Source organism: Vidua macroura, chromosome 2 (assembly GCF_024509145.1).
Source record: "Vidua macroura isolate BioBank_ID:100142 chromosome 2, ASM2450914v1, whole genome shotgun sequence".
Taxonomy (NCBI): Eukaryota; Metazoa; Chordata; class Aves; order Passeriformes; family Viduidae; genus Vidua; species Vidua macroura.
This window is the reverse complement of record NC_071572.1, coordinates 49,697,076-49,714,582: the sequence shown is the minus strand read 5'-3', so window position 1 is coordinate 49,714,582 and position 17,507 is coordinate 49,697,076.

The window sequence follows — 17,507 nt, the reverse complement described above, 5'->3', positions numbered from 1 at the left end:
TTCTGTGATAGATTCTGCTTTTCTGTTGCTTCCTGCTGTTTTATGTTCCTTTAATCAAAATCTTTTGTAGTTGCCTTTTTTTTTACTCTAGATTCTGATAAAAACCCTGTTTTTATCTATGATGGAACTACTCATGTTTTGGTCTTGGCTGGGGAATGGCCTGAAGTTGTGTCAGGGGAGGTTTAGGTTAGGTATCAGAAAAAGTTTCTTCACCCAGAGGGTGGTTGGGCACTGGAAGAGGCTCCCCAGGGAAGTGGCCACAGCACCAGCCTGGCAGAGTTCAAGAAGCACTTGGACAATGCTCCCAGGCACAGGGTGTGACTCGTGGGGACATCTTGTGCAGGGCCAGAAATTGGACTCAGTGATCCTTGAGGGTCCCTTCCAACTCATTTCATTCCGTGATTATGGGATTTTTCAATGATATGTGACTTTTACTTCCCAGCACAAACCTCCTGCCTCCCAGAAGAACGATGTCTGCCATCAGGTTCTTTCTTTTTTGGCATTACTATTGCAGTCAGTTTACCAGAAAGGGCACACATCATCTCAAATATGATGATGCAGAGAATTGTCAAGTGTGCATAATCCAGAGGTACCTACCTGTCCCAGTGTGACACATACCCATCATTCAGAACAAATGAAAGAAAATGTGCCTGGCTGTATGCAAGAATAGCAGAAAAGTAGGATTTTGGGCAGAGGGAAATATTTGCAATGCTGTATGAGAAACCCACTCTTAAGTTCTGGAGTTCAACTTGAGTGATGGCTGCAAGTCCAGCTTGAATCTTTCAAGACTTACCATGTCTGAATGCAATGATCACAGAAGCTGAGCTCTTAACTAGTATAAACCAATGCCATTTGTCCCAAAGCTTCATTAGATATTGAGGCAAGTAAAGGCCATTTGAATACAGCATAGGCTTCTTCAGAGAGGGAAGTGGGATTTTTAACATCTCACCCAGCATGGCTCTGTGCAGCAGATCATGTCCTGGATACAGCTGTGCAGCGATCTGCCACTTCTCCCAGCCACTCACAGGGACTCATTCGTTCAGCTGGCATGCCTGGGAAATCTCATTTTGGGCCCTACAAATGCCTCCTCACTGCCTGCTGCAATACACATTAAAGGGTCCCACCAGGAACTCTGCAAGGATTGTCCTGATCTCTCTATACTACTGGGAATTCACGCCTGCTACTTTGTCAGGGAATAAGAATTCAAGTTACTTGGTCAGGTTTGTTGATATGAAAAACTTTGCAGGATCATACTCCAGTGAGATACTAAGAGCAAGAAAGTGGAACTAGATAGTTTTAAATGCATACCCTTTTGTCGTGGTATCACTGTCTGGGGTACTTGCCGTGTCCCAGACATTGCAACATGATTCATAGGCTGACTAAGCAAGATGCCTTACAATTCACTGAAACTATTGCTTTCTCTCTAGAGAGATTATTTTCATATTATAAATAATTAAACTGCATGATTCATTGTCACATGATATTGTGGAGGCCAAAATCCCTCATCATCTGTTAAAATGGTTATTTGGATGCAGTCTCTGATGTAGGAAGTACGCTCTTATAGCCAAATGGGAGGTTTGTCAAGGTCCATTCAGATCTGTCAAAGTTACAGGACATCATACTCTGTGACTTAAACATTGTAGTTCATTCAAATCCTTCAGATCCCTATGCATACCCATTCTCCCAAGCATCTTTTCAAGCCACTTTTCAAGACAGGCACCTGAGCAGAATTGATCTTTGGTATTACTTAATTTGGCTGATTTTGGGTTCTTATCATTACAGGATCAAGGTTAACTGCATTTGACAGACATTATCTAACAAAAAATTCTTACTGACATCAGGCAGAGTTTACTTTTCCCAGCAATTGTATTTTATGTGTTGCAAGGCCTACATAGAGTGAAATGGCTTAAGGCTTGGATGACCTTCAGCTGAATTTCTTGACATAAGTCAATATATTTCAGAGATCTGAGCACTTTCTTTGGTTTGTTTCTGAGCTCCTAATTTCCTCTGTTCTTTGACATTATCATGGAAAAAAATATTTTGGAGGACATTTCCCAGCCCCCATCAGGGGAATGAAGTTCTGTCATGACACAAAGCAGCAGTTGGTCAGATAAAGATTTTAGCTGAATTCCTGACTGTTTGCTTGGTTTCAGAAGACAAAGAGAAAATGATGGTTAATTTCAATGAACTGATCATTTAATCATTATTTTCCAGGAACATCTCTTCTACTACTCTCCTATCTTTGACCTTGCAAACATAGATAAGTGGTTCAATGATTAGGAATTTCTTAACTTCATTATGTTTCAGCTTCCCATCTTGTTAAGAAGAAGAGATAGAAAGTTTGCCTCGGTAACAAATTTTGGATCCTCAAATGAAAGTTGAGGTAGGAAGTGCAATATAATCCCCTAGAGGAATGCTTGGCCAGGTGTATTGTATATGCCTGCTTTAGACATTGTGAGAATTTCATTTACATTAGGCAGCATGGGGGAACTTCCCAGTTCCAAGTGTGAGTTTCTGCCCTGATTACAGCTCCTCACCCTTTTTCTCCCCATCATCTTCTTTTCTGTGTGCTTTCTCACAGGAAGGTTGAACAAACACAGCTGTCCAAGGAAGAAAGAGGAAAAGTCAAGGAGAGACAAGGTCTGTTTTTTCTCTTTGCTTTATGTGTGTATTTTTCTAAATCTTAAGATGTTACAGTATTTAACAGAACATTTGAAATTCCTCGTCTATTCTTTGAGTTTAGGACATACGATGTATTCATTTCTGACACAAAATGATCTGCAGAAGTCTCTTTCTATCTGGCATATAGGATAACAGGACACCAGTAACACAGGTATACTGGGAATTCTTGTATTAGGCAGTGAATCCAACAAATATGAATAGGCTGATGGGGTTTTTGCCTTCATTATTTTTATTGTGGGAACATAACTAAGCTAACACTAGAGCCTTTTCTTTTGTCATTCCTGTTGTTGTTCTTTACAGCCAGCCTCTAATCCTCTTTTGATCTTCCCTCTATTTATTCCAAATCACCCACAGGGCTCTGTGATTTAGAGCCAGAGTTTCTAGGGTTTAGTTTCCCTGAAGGGTCCTCTCCAAGGTTATGAGTAGAAGACCTTTTTTGGAGAGGAGACTAAATGTAATTGTGTTGCAGACAAATTTCTGAAAAGCAAGAAAGAGAACAGAAAATATGTTTTCTTTCCCACATTTTATTAAAGTGAAGGAATTCTCTGTTTTTTCCAGACTAAATTTTTTTTCTTCAACAAAGGTGACAGATGGAGGACTTGAAGAGTGTTTATTGATGGCATATATAGAAAGTATTTTCTGAGGAACTAGTGAGTCAAAAGAGGCCTCTTAGGCAACTTCCACCAAAAAGCCATCTGATAGATGGAAACACGCAGCTAAACAAGCTCTGAAACCAAGTTTGCTGCCCTTGGCCATTCTGTGATAGACACATCAGTCACATTTTTATTTTTGCATCATTACCTTCTAGAAAACCTTTGCTGCACTTGCAGATGCCTGCTCACAAAATCTTTTAATCAGAGAAGATGACATGACAGATTGATAGGTCCTGTTTCAGTGGAAGCTCTTGCACAGAGTTTCAGCTCTGTATCTGTGCAGTATGTACCGGCTGTATGACTGTACTTTCGGGTTGACAGCATCAGTCTCGCCTGACAACCTCTCTGTTAGCTTCACTGCCAAATAACTCTTCAAATAATAACTTGAATTATAAGATATTCTCACAGCAAAATGGTAATTTATAAAGCTTTAAGGAACTGGTGACTTGTTGAAGAACAGCATTTAGAGCTGGGCATTTTGATTGTTAGAGTATGGGCTGAGAGTGGAGAATATGACAATTGTATTTATTTAGAAGTGTATTGCAATTTTATTGTTATAGTTCAGGTAGATACTCTGCTGAGGTATTTGAAAAGACACAATTTGCATGTTGAAAAGATCCAATTTGCAAGTTTATGAGGAGGTTTTTTATTGAAATGACATGGATAATGGCTTAACTCTTTATGTTATCAAAAAATACAAAGGGAATGTGTCATGAGAGTACCTTGAAAAAGAAGAAAATAGCATAGTGAATCACTCAGCACCATTTCCACAATCCACTGATCAGTTTCTACTGCTCAAGTTCACTTGAATTAAAAAAAAAATAAAATTGAAAGGTATTATATATCTATCCCAACTAAAATAAAGGAATTCTAAAGCTATTTACTTCCTAAATAAAGGAACTATAAGGCTAAAATAATTATAAGGCAACGGGTTTTTTAGCCCATAATTAACATAAGATATGGGTAGAATATATAAACTACTGCCATGTACAGTTCCACACTTTCAGTCTTAGTAGCTTCTGGGGGCAAAACAATTAACACAAAGGTCATTGTTCTCATTTTTCCAGTATCAACAGAACATTAAAGCAGTACATCTGTGATTATGTTGGTAGACAAGGGATGCTACAGATGAGATGAAATTTCAATTTCACAAAGGCTAAGACCAAAGTGCATGAATTTAGTAAATAATATACTGTGCACTAAACTTTTCTGAAAGAAGACAAAAAGAACCATGAAACCACACAAGCAAGGAAAGTGAAAATGGGGATGGCCTTTTCATTTTTATCAAAGATGCATCTAATAATAATAATAATATAATTTCTGTGTGAGAAGTTGTCGTGGTTTGACATGGAAGTGAATTTTTTCCAGGAAGTTGGGTCAAACCAATCAGGGGTCAGGTTTGGATATTGGCACCTGGAGTGACCACTGAAAGTATGGACACGCCTCTGAGAACACAGGGGGTTAAAAGCAAGAACTCCCAGGAGAACTGTCTCCTTGGTTCCGGTCGTCAGAGAGTGCAGGCTCTCCCCTGCCCAGCCTTAGGCTGGGCGGGGGAGGGGAAGCCACGCGGCCTTGTCCAGGTAGGCCGAGGGGCTGAGGGTCTGGAACCGAGCCAGCTCCTGTGGACGGAAGGGTGGAGAGAAGCGGAGATGCCTTTGTTTCCCCCCCCCCCCCCCCCCCCCACACACACACACAGAGGGAAAGTGACAGGGAGCCTGGCGGCACCTGGAAATTTGCCGGCAGAGGAGAAGGAGAAAGGGGGGGGGGGATAGTGCCCAGCGTGGGAGACAGAACGCTGGACCGAGATATCAGCCGTCCAGGGAGTCTGAACTTTTAACCCTTTCCAGGAAATGAGGGCTTTGTAAAATATTACTCCTCCTTGATTTGTAGTGGAAGAGAGACAGTCCGGGACCTGAGATGTTAGAAGAAGAAATATTTAGGTGGGAGGAGATGATGAAGTAGCTTTTGGCTGGACTTTTCTTGTTAGCCATGGACTGAACCAAAATCTCCTGCAATAGAGACTGCATTTTAGGGGGATGCAGTGATGACCCAAGGAGACCTGCTTCAGCTTCTAAAAGCACAGGAATGGCAAGAACAGAAGAAAGCTGAGGAGGGAATGGTGATGCCCTCTGTCTTCGGGAAGAAGATGATTTCTGTTCTTGGACCCTTGGCCCCAGGGGAAAATGGGGGGGGACTGTAGTCCCAAGATGAGAAGCTGAACTGTTGTATCTTTGGGTCCGTGGCAAAGCATCCTTAAAGGAGCCCTATGAGCAGTCTGTCCATGCACGGTGGTGAGAGCACTGTGACATGGAAAGGAGAGTGTCACACTGGCAGATTTTCTCCGGGCGGTTGCCATGTGTGACAGGGAAACACAGGAGGTGGCAACTGTGTTTCCTGGGGGGGTCTGTGGCACAAGAGAGACTTCTCTCTCCCTTGATAGCTTGAGTATTGATTATCTGAAGGGTGGTAATTTGATCAGGAATCCCGGGTGATGTTTCATGGTGGGTGTTTTTGGAAATTGGGAGGAGGAGGGGTGTTTTAAAAGGTCTTCATCCTGGATTTAGTTTATGTGTTTTCTGTAGTAGTAGTAGTTTAATAAAGTTTTTTTCCCCTTTGTTATTAAGCTTGGGCCTGCTCTGCTCTGTTCCTGATAACATCTCACAGCATTTATTTGGGGAAGGTGCATTTTAATGGGGGTGCTGGCATTGCGCCAGTGTCAAACCATGACAGAAGTTAATAGCATGAGTCTAGTGCCAAATGTTGCAACAATAATGTGTAGATGCAACCAGGTAAGCTGGTTTTCTGTTGTGTTGCTCTCTACAACTACCTGAAAGGAGCCTGCGGAGAGATGGGTGTCAGTCTCTTCTCCTGGGTAACAAGTGTCAGGATGAGAGGAAATGGCCTCAAGTTGTGCCAGAGGGGGTTTATACTAGATTTTAGGATTTTTTTTTTTCATGGAAGGGGTTGTAAATCGTTGGAACAGACTAAACAGGGAAGTGGTGGAAGCACCATTCCTGGAAGTGTTCAAAAAACGTGTGGATAGAGCACTTGAGGACATGGTTTAATGGTGAATATGGATGTGGTGATGGGTTCATGGCTGGGCTAGGTGATCCTAAAGGTCTTTTACAGCCTTAATAGTTCTGTGATTCTATATGACCACTGTGTTGTTGATACTTATCTTAACTGGGAATGTGTCCTTTTGGACAATGCTAGCAGGAGAACTATATTCCTTTACATTTTGCTCTCTTTGTCATAGAATCCTAGAATGGTTTGGGTTGGAAGGGACCTTGAAGATCATCCAGTTCCAGCCCCCTTGCCATGGGCAGGAACACCTTCCACTAGACCACATTGCTCAAAGTCCCATCCAAACTGGCCTCAAACACTTCCAAGAATTGGGCATCCACAACTTCTAGGGACTATAGCTGGGTTAAGACACACATTCAATAATGCAGAGGATTGTGTGAGAGCACAAATTTTTTCTCAGGTTTCTGACTGCCTCTGTTTGCATCAGAAATATAAGAGACAGAGTCATTTTTTTTTTTCATAACGAAATGATAACTTTTCTTTAGATTTCATCAAGAATAAGGCAGTGCTGATATTAAAGAAAATGAAGAATTTTTTTTATTTCACTTGAGTTTGGGCTTGAATAATGACAGAAGGCCAAAAAGATTCTTATTTTAACTAAATAATTTCTTTGTGTCCTCCATGTAATTGACTTCTAATGCCATAAGGTATGATCCTTCTCACCTAATTTGATTTCTCATTAACACCGTGTAATGCAGACTTTCATTTCTAGGAATTACTGCATCAAATGTAATTTTGATTGGGTGGAATCATAACTCAAAAACTGACATTATGCATAAACATACAAGCCAAAGAATTCAATGAGGAAATCTGATGCTCCAAGTTAGGTCCCTGCATAAGGATGGCTAAAGACAACTTCAGATGTGTTTGAAATAGAAAGAACAGAGGTGAATGAAGGTACTCCTGAGTTATCTATTGTTAGGAGAAGGAATGAGTGCTAGAAACAAGTCAAGGGGTCTACAGATTTGTGACATGGGTGCTGGATGAACTAAACCTCAAGGAGACAATGGTTCAAAGTTTAACAGGTAGCCAATGGAATAAGGTGTTTGCTGTGTTTGCTATGGCGCCCAATGCCCTTCATGACCAATCTGGACTATGTTAAGGAACATACCCTCAAAAATTTAAAGGTAGACACACACTTGGAGTAAATCGCGGGTGAGAACATCTGCCATTTTTAGAGTCTTTGACCAGCTGGAGGAAAGGGCTGACAAGGACCTCTAGAAGTTCATTAAAGAAGGATGCAAAATTCTGGAGCTGGAGCACAACTACGTTGAGCAGTGCAGACTGTGAACTGACTGGTTGGGTCACAGCTTTGCTGAGAAGGGCCTGAGGTTCTCATAGACAGCAAAATGATCATGAGTCAGAGCCATGTCTGTGTGACAGTGAAGGCTGCCCATCTGGGCCATGCTGGCGAGAGCATGAACAGGAGATCTCAGAGTGTCTGTACCCCTTTGCTTGACATTTGCCAGACCACACCTGGAGTTCAATTTGCTTTTGGATTAGATGGTCTTCAGGGTATTCTTCTGACACAGATTCTTCTGTGATTGTAAAAAAAAAAGGAATTTTCAAAGTAACAGTTGAAAATATTATTTGGCACAGCACCGTGACATATGGTGTTTTTTTCTAAAAAATATCTCTGTACTTCATAAATGGATTGATTTCTGCTTCATTATGTTTAATAAGATTTTTAGCTGAGGACATGAGATTTTTTTGGGAATGGATAAGCAATGTGATAGCCTTAAGGCAGTAACTTTAATATGAAGCCATACAACATTTTCTGAGATAATGAAGAGAAAGAAGAATGTAAAGAATGTATTTTTCAGTTTTGGAGCTTTCCAAGAAGAGGAGCTACTTGGCTTTAAACTGAAGTACAAATACGAAACATAACTTCATATTGTTAACTGTATTGGAGTGAAAATTAACCTAGTATTAATGCCTAGAAATGTGCAGAATTTACAGATTGGTGTTAGTGTGATCATGTTTTCAGACACTCTAGCAATGTTAAACTTCTATCTTCAGCTGGCTTGTTTTGCCTAATTTGTGGTTGTTTCATTATGTTGACTTTCTATCTGTATCTTTGCACCAAGACAACCATCTAATCAAGAAATCATCTTTCGTTTTGCTACTAGCCTGGAATAAGCTGTGGGTTTGCTATAAGCATGGATTAAATAATAAAAAAACGGTGGAAGAGTAATTTTTTCCAGTTTCTGCTGAAACTTGCAGTTGATTTTTATGGGGTTTGAATACAAGGATGTTTTAGGTTGACTGAGATACTTATGTAGATACAGAGATATAGAACCATAGATTCTTTATGAATTTTATATAGAGTTTCAAGAACATGTGCTTCATTACTTTAAAATCAAAACAGATTTTTTTAAGTGAAAGACTAGCTACAAAAACAAAAACAAAAAAAAACAAGAAATAAAGAAGGAACATCCAGTGAAAATCATAAAGCCATATCCAATATTTCTCCAGCACTCCTTGAATAAAGTTTTTTGGTTGCCAGAATTTATCTTAGACCTGACTTGCACAAGTCATCTAAGATATCTTGCTGTCTCATTATTAATGAATCTGCTATTAGAAACCACTCATTCTCTTGAACTTTCATTGCTAAGACTCTGAGTGGATGTCTAATGTAACTTTTTAAGGAATATGGTTAGATTGTATTTTCAAGAAGTGTGAAAAATAAATTAAAATTGAATTTGAACTTAGGGTGTTAGATCAATGAGACTTGTCATACAGTGATGTTCTCCAGCATAGATCTGATTACTCTGTTTTTATACAGAGCACATTTGACTCTGTTAAATACAGAGATGAAAATTTGTTAAAAATCTGGGGGGGGAGATTAAGTCCCTGCTTAACTGGCTATACCCCAAACACAGTTTAAGTCTGTCAGTCTTTTTAGTCATTCAAACCTGGATAAAGTAAGCAATGACTGACTGTCAGCAATCTAATCACACCTCTCTGGGGAAATTCTTATGTATCAGGAAAAGGAATCAGCTTGTTCCAAATCATTCTGAAGTACAACAGAAGCACCAGACTAATGGCTCATACGTGAAATATATTAGGCACAAGCAAGAAGCTCCATTCTCTAATGTTTCACAGAAGGAAAGAAAGTAAACAGAAATTATCTTTGATGACATAATCAATGGGTGAAGGAGAATATAATAATTGTGGCTCTTTCCCTCTTTCAACTTGATATTTATGCACCCCTTAATTACATTCTCATTTTTTAATTTCTGTTGCTTTTTGTGAGAAATTCCTCAAAGTGGTACTTTCTCTGGCAAATTTAAAATGCTAAAAAAAGCAAGTGATGAAAAAAAGAGAATCATTGTCAAGCACTATCCAAAGGCTTGGTATTATTTGTTTGGAAGGACATCTTATTTCAAAATTTCATTTGAATTTTTTTTTTATTTCAAATAAGTAAAAAAGAGAAGACCTGATACTAATAGTCTGCTAACTCTCTAGAACTTACTCTGCCTAATTTTTTTCCATTTAAGCTAGTACCCTTTGTTTTCATATAGCCTACGCATGTTAGAATTGCATAATCCACTCAAAGATCTAAGTATATACCAAGTATATACTTGGTACCCTGTAGGTGTTTCTGTATGCATGTGTATAAAGGGTAGGTATGCAGACATGTAGGAAGTTGAAAAATTTCATGCAAAAAAACCTTAGATGAAGTTTAGCAGAACATATTCCTCCTTGGATACTGCAAAGGAAATAAGCCATGACATTCACCATAGGAATCGTTCACAGATGTGTCGGAGGAGGTTCAAACATGATATAAGGAACTATTTCTTTATAGAGACAGTGGTCAAACACTAGAACAGACTGTCTGGAGAAATGTTTGATACCTGCAGCCTCTCAGTGTCCAAGAAGCATTTGGACAATACCCTTAACAACCTACTTTAATTTTTGGTCAGCCCTGAACTGGTCAGGCAGTTGGCCTAAATAATTGTTCTAGATCCCTTCCAATTAAGATTATTCTATTCTATTCTATTCTATTCTATTCTATTCTATTCTATTCTATTCCAATCTGTTCTTCAGATCTGCATCAAGAGACTGAGTTATTCCTATTCCTATCCTCCACTATGCCACCATGTAGGTTCCCATAAGAATGTGCTAAATTTAGAGACAACTTCATGTTTTCCAATGTTCATCTAGTAGCTGCACTAGATGCAGGCTCGAGAGGGGAATGAGTTGCTGCACAGTTTGCGTATGTTCATTTATCATGTGAAAACAAATAAATGCATAGGAAGAGCAGATCCACTGCTGCCCTGACTGTCTAGCTTAGGGAATAAAATTTAGGGTTACAGAAACTTCCTCTAGAGTCCTTTGAAGTTATCTCCCCATCTTCATTAAGTCTCTAGGAAACTTCAACTCTTATTTTGGAAGGCTGTTTTGCTAGAAATTATTCATTGGCTTGCTGTGTTTGTAAGTCAGGCTGACAGGATTTCAGTCTAGATGTATCTGGATTTCAGGGATGGTTTACTTTGCTGTATTAATTCCTGAAGTTCATACTTCAATTACCTTTTTGGCCTTATCACATACAAATCAGGAGGTCAAAATTCCCTGGATAGGCTTTGCTCTCTTTCATCCCTTAGTGGATCAGATGCTTTAACTTTTTGGTAAAAAAACCCATCAGCTTACAGCTGCTGGTAAAATAATTAAGGGTTTCAAGAAGGTCAGGGTCTGAGTAGTCTTCTGATGAGTGCTATAGAATTCAGCTGTTGTGTAGAAGGCTTGGTTAATCTCTAGCTGAAGAAACAAATACTGCTGTGGTAGTTCAGGGGTTGGATTCCTCCCCCAGATTTGTGACTAGGCTTTCTACATGTGGTGAATGTGGGGTGAGTAGGATCTGAGGAGGTGCCACTTGAACCAACTAACACAAAAAAAGTAAGTACTGGGGCGTCTTACTGCCATCTTAAGGGTATACTCTTGCCCTCTGTGTGTCTGGAGTACTCAGATTAGGTGCCCAGACAAAGTCATAGTGATGGGCACTCCAGCAGTGCACATACGGCTTCCTTCCATGAGGAAACGTACAAGAGTGAACTGATACTTTGTATGCACAGGCCTAGGAACTGGAATTCCCACCTGCACTAATTTAAAATTATTTGTCGCTGTTACTGCAGGCAGAGTTCTGTAACAGGCTGCAGGGTACCGTGAGTTTGCCCATCCCCTTGTAAAAGTTGTGTTGTTGAAAATACCCAGGATACCAAAGGCCAGATTGCTTAAGCTGGACCTTGGCCATAGTGCTTCCAGTATTTAGTGTGGACAGGGACAGTCCTGGCTTGTGCTTGCTGTGGCAAGATTGTGACTGTGCTATGTACTAAGAATGTAGATGTGAATTAGGTAAAATGGGCTCAGAATCTAGAAAACAGAGAAGGAAATAATCAAGTGCAGGACTAGAAGTGTCTAGGATATTCAAAGTAAAAAATCACTTTATCTTTCGTATAAGGTGAAAACTGGACATTTGATTTCAGATCTAAGGTTTCCTTCTTTTGGTACCTAAACCATACATATTTATATATTTTGGAGTTTAGTTAATACATTTCTTTGAACAAAAAGAATCAAATATCTTATTTCTGATTCAATTTAGCTAAGTGTATTCAATTCCATTAAGATTCTTTGAAAATATTATTGGAAGTTTCAAAAGTCTATGTCCAATTATAGATTTATATCAAGAAGTAACCCTAAGATACATCTGTGGTCCAAAATGAAAGTAATTTAAAGAAAAATTTTTCTTTCTTCCTACCCCACCTTTTCCATGCTTATTGAGTCCAGTGCAGAGATGGTAGCAATTACCAATTTAGCAATGCACATAACATGAATTTCTTTTTCCCTGGAAGTTGGGTATGCCCAGATTGATTGCTAGTTGAAACAGGGAATGTTTTGGTACACTTATCTCCTTGGTCAATTGGAAATATCCTGCAATCAGTGGCTGCTCTGTAACTGATAGGAATGGGCTGCTGAAACAACAGCAGTGGGTGATGTCGTCTGTCAAAATTGTCAGTGACATTGATGATAAGGCCACTTGGTGTCAATTACTATATAAATAAAATGTGAAGAAGGGGAAAAATGTCATGAGGACAAATACATAAAATTTCAAAGAACTTTTAAATGCTTGAGCTGAAATGGCAGTATTTTTTTTTTATTGTGAAAGACTTTAAAAAAGACTTTAAAAAGAAATAAATTATTGATAAATGAAATGTGTCACATCTATCTCCTTAATTCTCTTGGTCTTGATATAATTATTCACTCTCACAACTCAATTATGAATTTTTAATACGACGTTCAAGGTATAATCTAAAATTGCTACCCTTGTCAAATCAGTGGAGAAAAGAACAAGTGGTCTATCCTGGTTACTAAAAATGAAAAATGTGCATTAGGTGAGACCCCTGGTCATCTGGGAAAATTCACTAAAAAACAGAGTCAATGCAGTGCTTTTGTACAAGTTATGCCACACTTTCAGTGACATTAAGAAGAGCCGGTCAGGTGAAAAACTTTGAATTAAAATTACCTGCTTTTATCTCTTTCTGAAAGCCCCCAGTTTCTTAAAGTCTGATGTGATTTTTAATAAAAGCAGCAAAGTTTAAGATTCAGACTTGAAAAGAATAAGCAGTAGAGGAGCTTTTTATTAGAGTCCCCTTGCTTAGATACTTTCATGAGAGCTGAAAGAAGTCTGCTGCTAATGAAATGACATTTTGAGTAACCATTAAGAACTCTGTTTAATGTGATGTATGAATTCAAAGGGGATACTGAAATGCTAAATGCAAATGCTGTCCACCATCTAAAAGATTGCAGACTACTTTCCCTCTGATTTTGGCTTCAAACTCTACTGCCTTAAATTTGCCATTGGGCTTACTTAGTTTGGTAATAAGAGCTATTCAGGTCAGAGGGCTTTCAGTATGTGCAGGGGTCCACAACTCAGGATTGCTGAATCCAGTGCTAAATGCACGCAGATACCCCTTTGCTGGATAAAATGACTTTCAGTAAAAGCCTTTCCCTAAGTTTATTCACTAATTCTGTGATTAACAACATCTTTAGAAGCTACATTTTCAAGAGGCAGAATCAGCTTTCATGTGCAGCATAGATTACACCTCTGTCTACACAATCATGTCTTTAAAAAGGAGCTATGCCCTGAGCTAACAAGCAACTATTATTACTACAAAGCTACATGTGTGATTCTTAGTGAAAAATTGGACTCTGAGATAATTTTTAGTTATGGAGTGAAAGGTTACTTTTCAAAAATTGTCTTCAGTGTTAAATATCCCTTTCAACAATCTTTTAATTTGGAGAAAAAACCAATTGGTCAGAAAATGAACAGTTTCCTATTATAAATGAACTAGTTTAATAATTTTTGTGCTTCTGGGCTCTAATTTTAATTTCATGTGAAAGCACTACATTTTCAAATTTATATAGAAAAAACTCATTGCATTTTGTTGCTATGGCAATATAGATCCCTATTTCTTCATTTATGAATAATAATAAAAATATAATTAAATCTAGTTACATTTTTGTTCCAACATTTCCTGAAGCTAGAATTTCATGAAGACATTGTATACACTCAATTTAAACAACTTTATTGCCTTCTGTAACAGGATTTTATGTTCTACTTGGTTTTCTTTTTTAAAGCTTTAAGCATTGTTTTTGGCTTTTGCTACCCCATTGGCAAATATTAATGCATAAATACAAAATATGGAGTGTTTTATTAGGACAGTCAAGCAGTGGAACATGTTACTCAGGCTGGGATAAACTTCACCCTTGGGGTTCATCCCAGCAAATCCCACTTGAAGCAAGAGGCTGGACTGGGATTATTCTGCATTCTTTTCCTTTGGGTCCATCTTATTTGTGGCTCCCAAGAGTTTACGTCAGCTTGAAAACATAAAATGGAACTATATGAAGAATTTTTTCCCAAAGTCCCCTGTATCTAGTTTAGGAATGTAGCTGGCATTGCTGAGAAAGTCTCTTCTCAAAGGCTTCATCACTGTGCCTCATTTTACCCTAATGTTTTTGCTAGTTTTAATTTTGTCTTCTGTATCATTTGCAGTCACACGTTGACATTGTCCTTGAATCATTCAAGGAAATACTTAGACCTGAAACATACCACATTTTGGTTGTTATTAGCCTTTACTTCAAACTCCAGCTAGAAACCAAGTGTTGTAGTCTGATAGTGCCATATGATGCTATCTCTTCCTTCTCAAAGGAGTCAGACTCTCAGGTTTAGACTGAAGGACTACCTAGGAACACACTCAGGCAGAAAGACACAGTGAAATTAGCCTTTGACTTCAGAGAGTATGAGCTGAGCACTGCAAATTTTATCTGTGGAACAGTGGGCACTTTGAAACAGACCATTTATCAACTGCTGGTTTTCTATTTGTTGATATATAGGTATATATATCTGTATATGATGCCTATATATGTGCTATTTATATATAAAAATTGTATTTAGGTATCTATAAAAAAGAAAAACCTCTGTTGTTTTTCACATATATATTTATATATATGCCTGCTGGAGATTAGGGCCTCACAATATTTTTATAATGGAACTGTTGTATAAATTATTATTGTATAGTGAAAATGTCATTGCACCTTAAATTCAATTATAATGCGTATCATTCATGTTCCTAGTTGCCCACTTCAGGTCAGTTAACTATAAAAAAGGTAATTTTCCTAAATTGTATTTTATTTTCTGTCATGGATATTCCAGATTAAGAAAAAAATATTCTTGGTGGTCTTACTCTCTCACTGCCATATATATATATATATATATATATAAAAATATAAAATGCAAAAATAAAAAAATACTATATGTCTTTATTCATGTATGCATAAGTACGCAAATATATATATATATGTGTGGGTATATACACAGCCATGCAGAGAGCAAATTTAAGGGCCTTTTTTGCACTATGTTCTGTACTTCTAGGATTCCAGACAATTATTTGAGACTTTCAAATTAGAAAGATCTGTTAAAGGGGAGTTTGTCTTTATTATTCTGATCTGTCATTTCTTTTATGTAACAAGCCAGCTGTTATTTGAACAGCATCATTCATTTCCTCAATGGAATGATGACACTACAATCAGCCTTCATTATCTTCACATACTCTTATATGAGAACTAAGTGCAGAGGAAATACTTTGTAATTACTCTAGGCAGATTTCCCACATGTTAGAGATGCCATAGATGGGATTAATGAATATCACTTGAAAAGGTTGAAGTAGACAAAAACAAAATTAGGCTTCAGTAATCGCAACATGCAGATGGGTTGAAATGCTAGTGGGAAAAAATCCCATCAGCAATTAAACTTGCTTCTTGGAACAGCAGATGTGCATAGTCTCTTTACTGAATATTGAGCACACTTGAAAGGAATTTGTAGAGGAAGAATGCTGAAATACATACAGATCTTCTCAGGCAGGGCTGGGACAAGTGATAGGCTTGTGCTTACTTTATTTAGTAGGCATCATGACTTGCCCCCATCTCTGCCCAAAAGAATCCCAAAGTTCTGCTTGTCGATGAGTGCTCTTCCTGCCTATTCTGCTGCTTTCTATTATGGAAAGCTCTTCCATCATCAGAGACCTGTTCTAGGAGAGCAATGATATGTGACAGATTGGCTCTTTAATCTCTGAGGAGTATCACTGGTTCTGCAAAGGAGACGTTTCTCAAGGCCTATTTTACAGCAATAGCAGAAAAGTGTCTCTGTTGGCTTCCTCTCCAGATAATCTTCAAGATTACTTACCAGTGAGAAAAATACAGCTGAAAAGCCACCAGCACAACCAATTTAGCCACCTAGAGAACTTGCTCTGAGTCACCAAGCAGGGAACTGCAATGTAGAGAGGAAAATGCATCAGGGAACAACACAAGTATTGGACCAGTTGTTTCAGTTTGTAGTGCTTGGTTCCAAGCCAAATTTGACTTAAAAGGCCCAAACAAAAGGCCCAGAGCCATAATTTCAGGATGCCTCTTGTTACATCACTTGGGAAAGTGGGAAGGATAAATGAGCAAGGAGGCATGTTCACAGGGATTCTACTTGTGAGAATTTTTCTTTGATGGCTTTTATTCTCATATATTCTGCTGGTCAGTGTGTAGAGTGACATCAGAGCACTTGAAGAAAATATTCTAATTCCTCAATTACTGAGAAGTGGACTCCAGTCTCTTTTGGTTGTAGCAAGCAGAAGGAATTTGACTATTACAGAGCTGTCATCTTCCACATTGTATGAAAGAAGTCTTTGACGAGACCCAGTGGTTAAAAAGACAGCATTTACTGTGAAAAGGAGCTTTTCTTCCTTAAGGCTGAACCTAAGCTTCCTTCTCTCTCTTCTGTGATGGGAAGAGAGCAGTTTCTGCTGTTCCCAGACCACAGGTAGGTTTCAGGCTGGATCCAGAATCTGGCACTATGGACACAATAGATAGAGATGTGTGCAGCCATAGAAGCATAAGCATATAAAGAGGTGCAGTATTTTAGAAATAACCAGTTGAACCAAGTCTTACCTGTGATTTAATCTCAGAATCTACAATAACTTCAGCTTACATCTTATACCTAACAGTTATGAATTAAGAGAAGTCTTTTGGAATTGCTTGGTTGCAGTCCAAAAGTGCTGATCTGTCCCTGTAGGAAACCAACTATGTTCTTGATTGTAGTTATAATATGAAAAATACTATGCTTTTCACTAAAAGGTCTGTATGTGCCCACCTATCACTGTTATTTCCTCTTTGAAGGATGTGGGAAAACATCCCTGCTACTGTTATGTTTGAAATCTTGCTAGGAAAAAAAGAAAAAACAATATACATACATATATATTGTTAGAACAACCAAAATTATAACAATCAAACCAAAATACAGCTAATAGTTAGTCAATTCCGGTACTACTAACCATTATAGTCCAAGGTAATATGGAAAAACCTCCTCAATAATACCCTTAAAATTATTTTAGAACACAGCTTAGTAACATCTACCCTTTTTCCTGGAGCTATGCTCACTCTTGCAGTGTCCCTATGGACCTCACAGCAAATAGCTCCAGTTGTCCTCAAACAGAGGGGTGTGCATGCAGGGGGAAAGGTCCATGACCTAGTGGGTGGTATCCT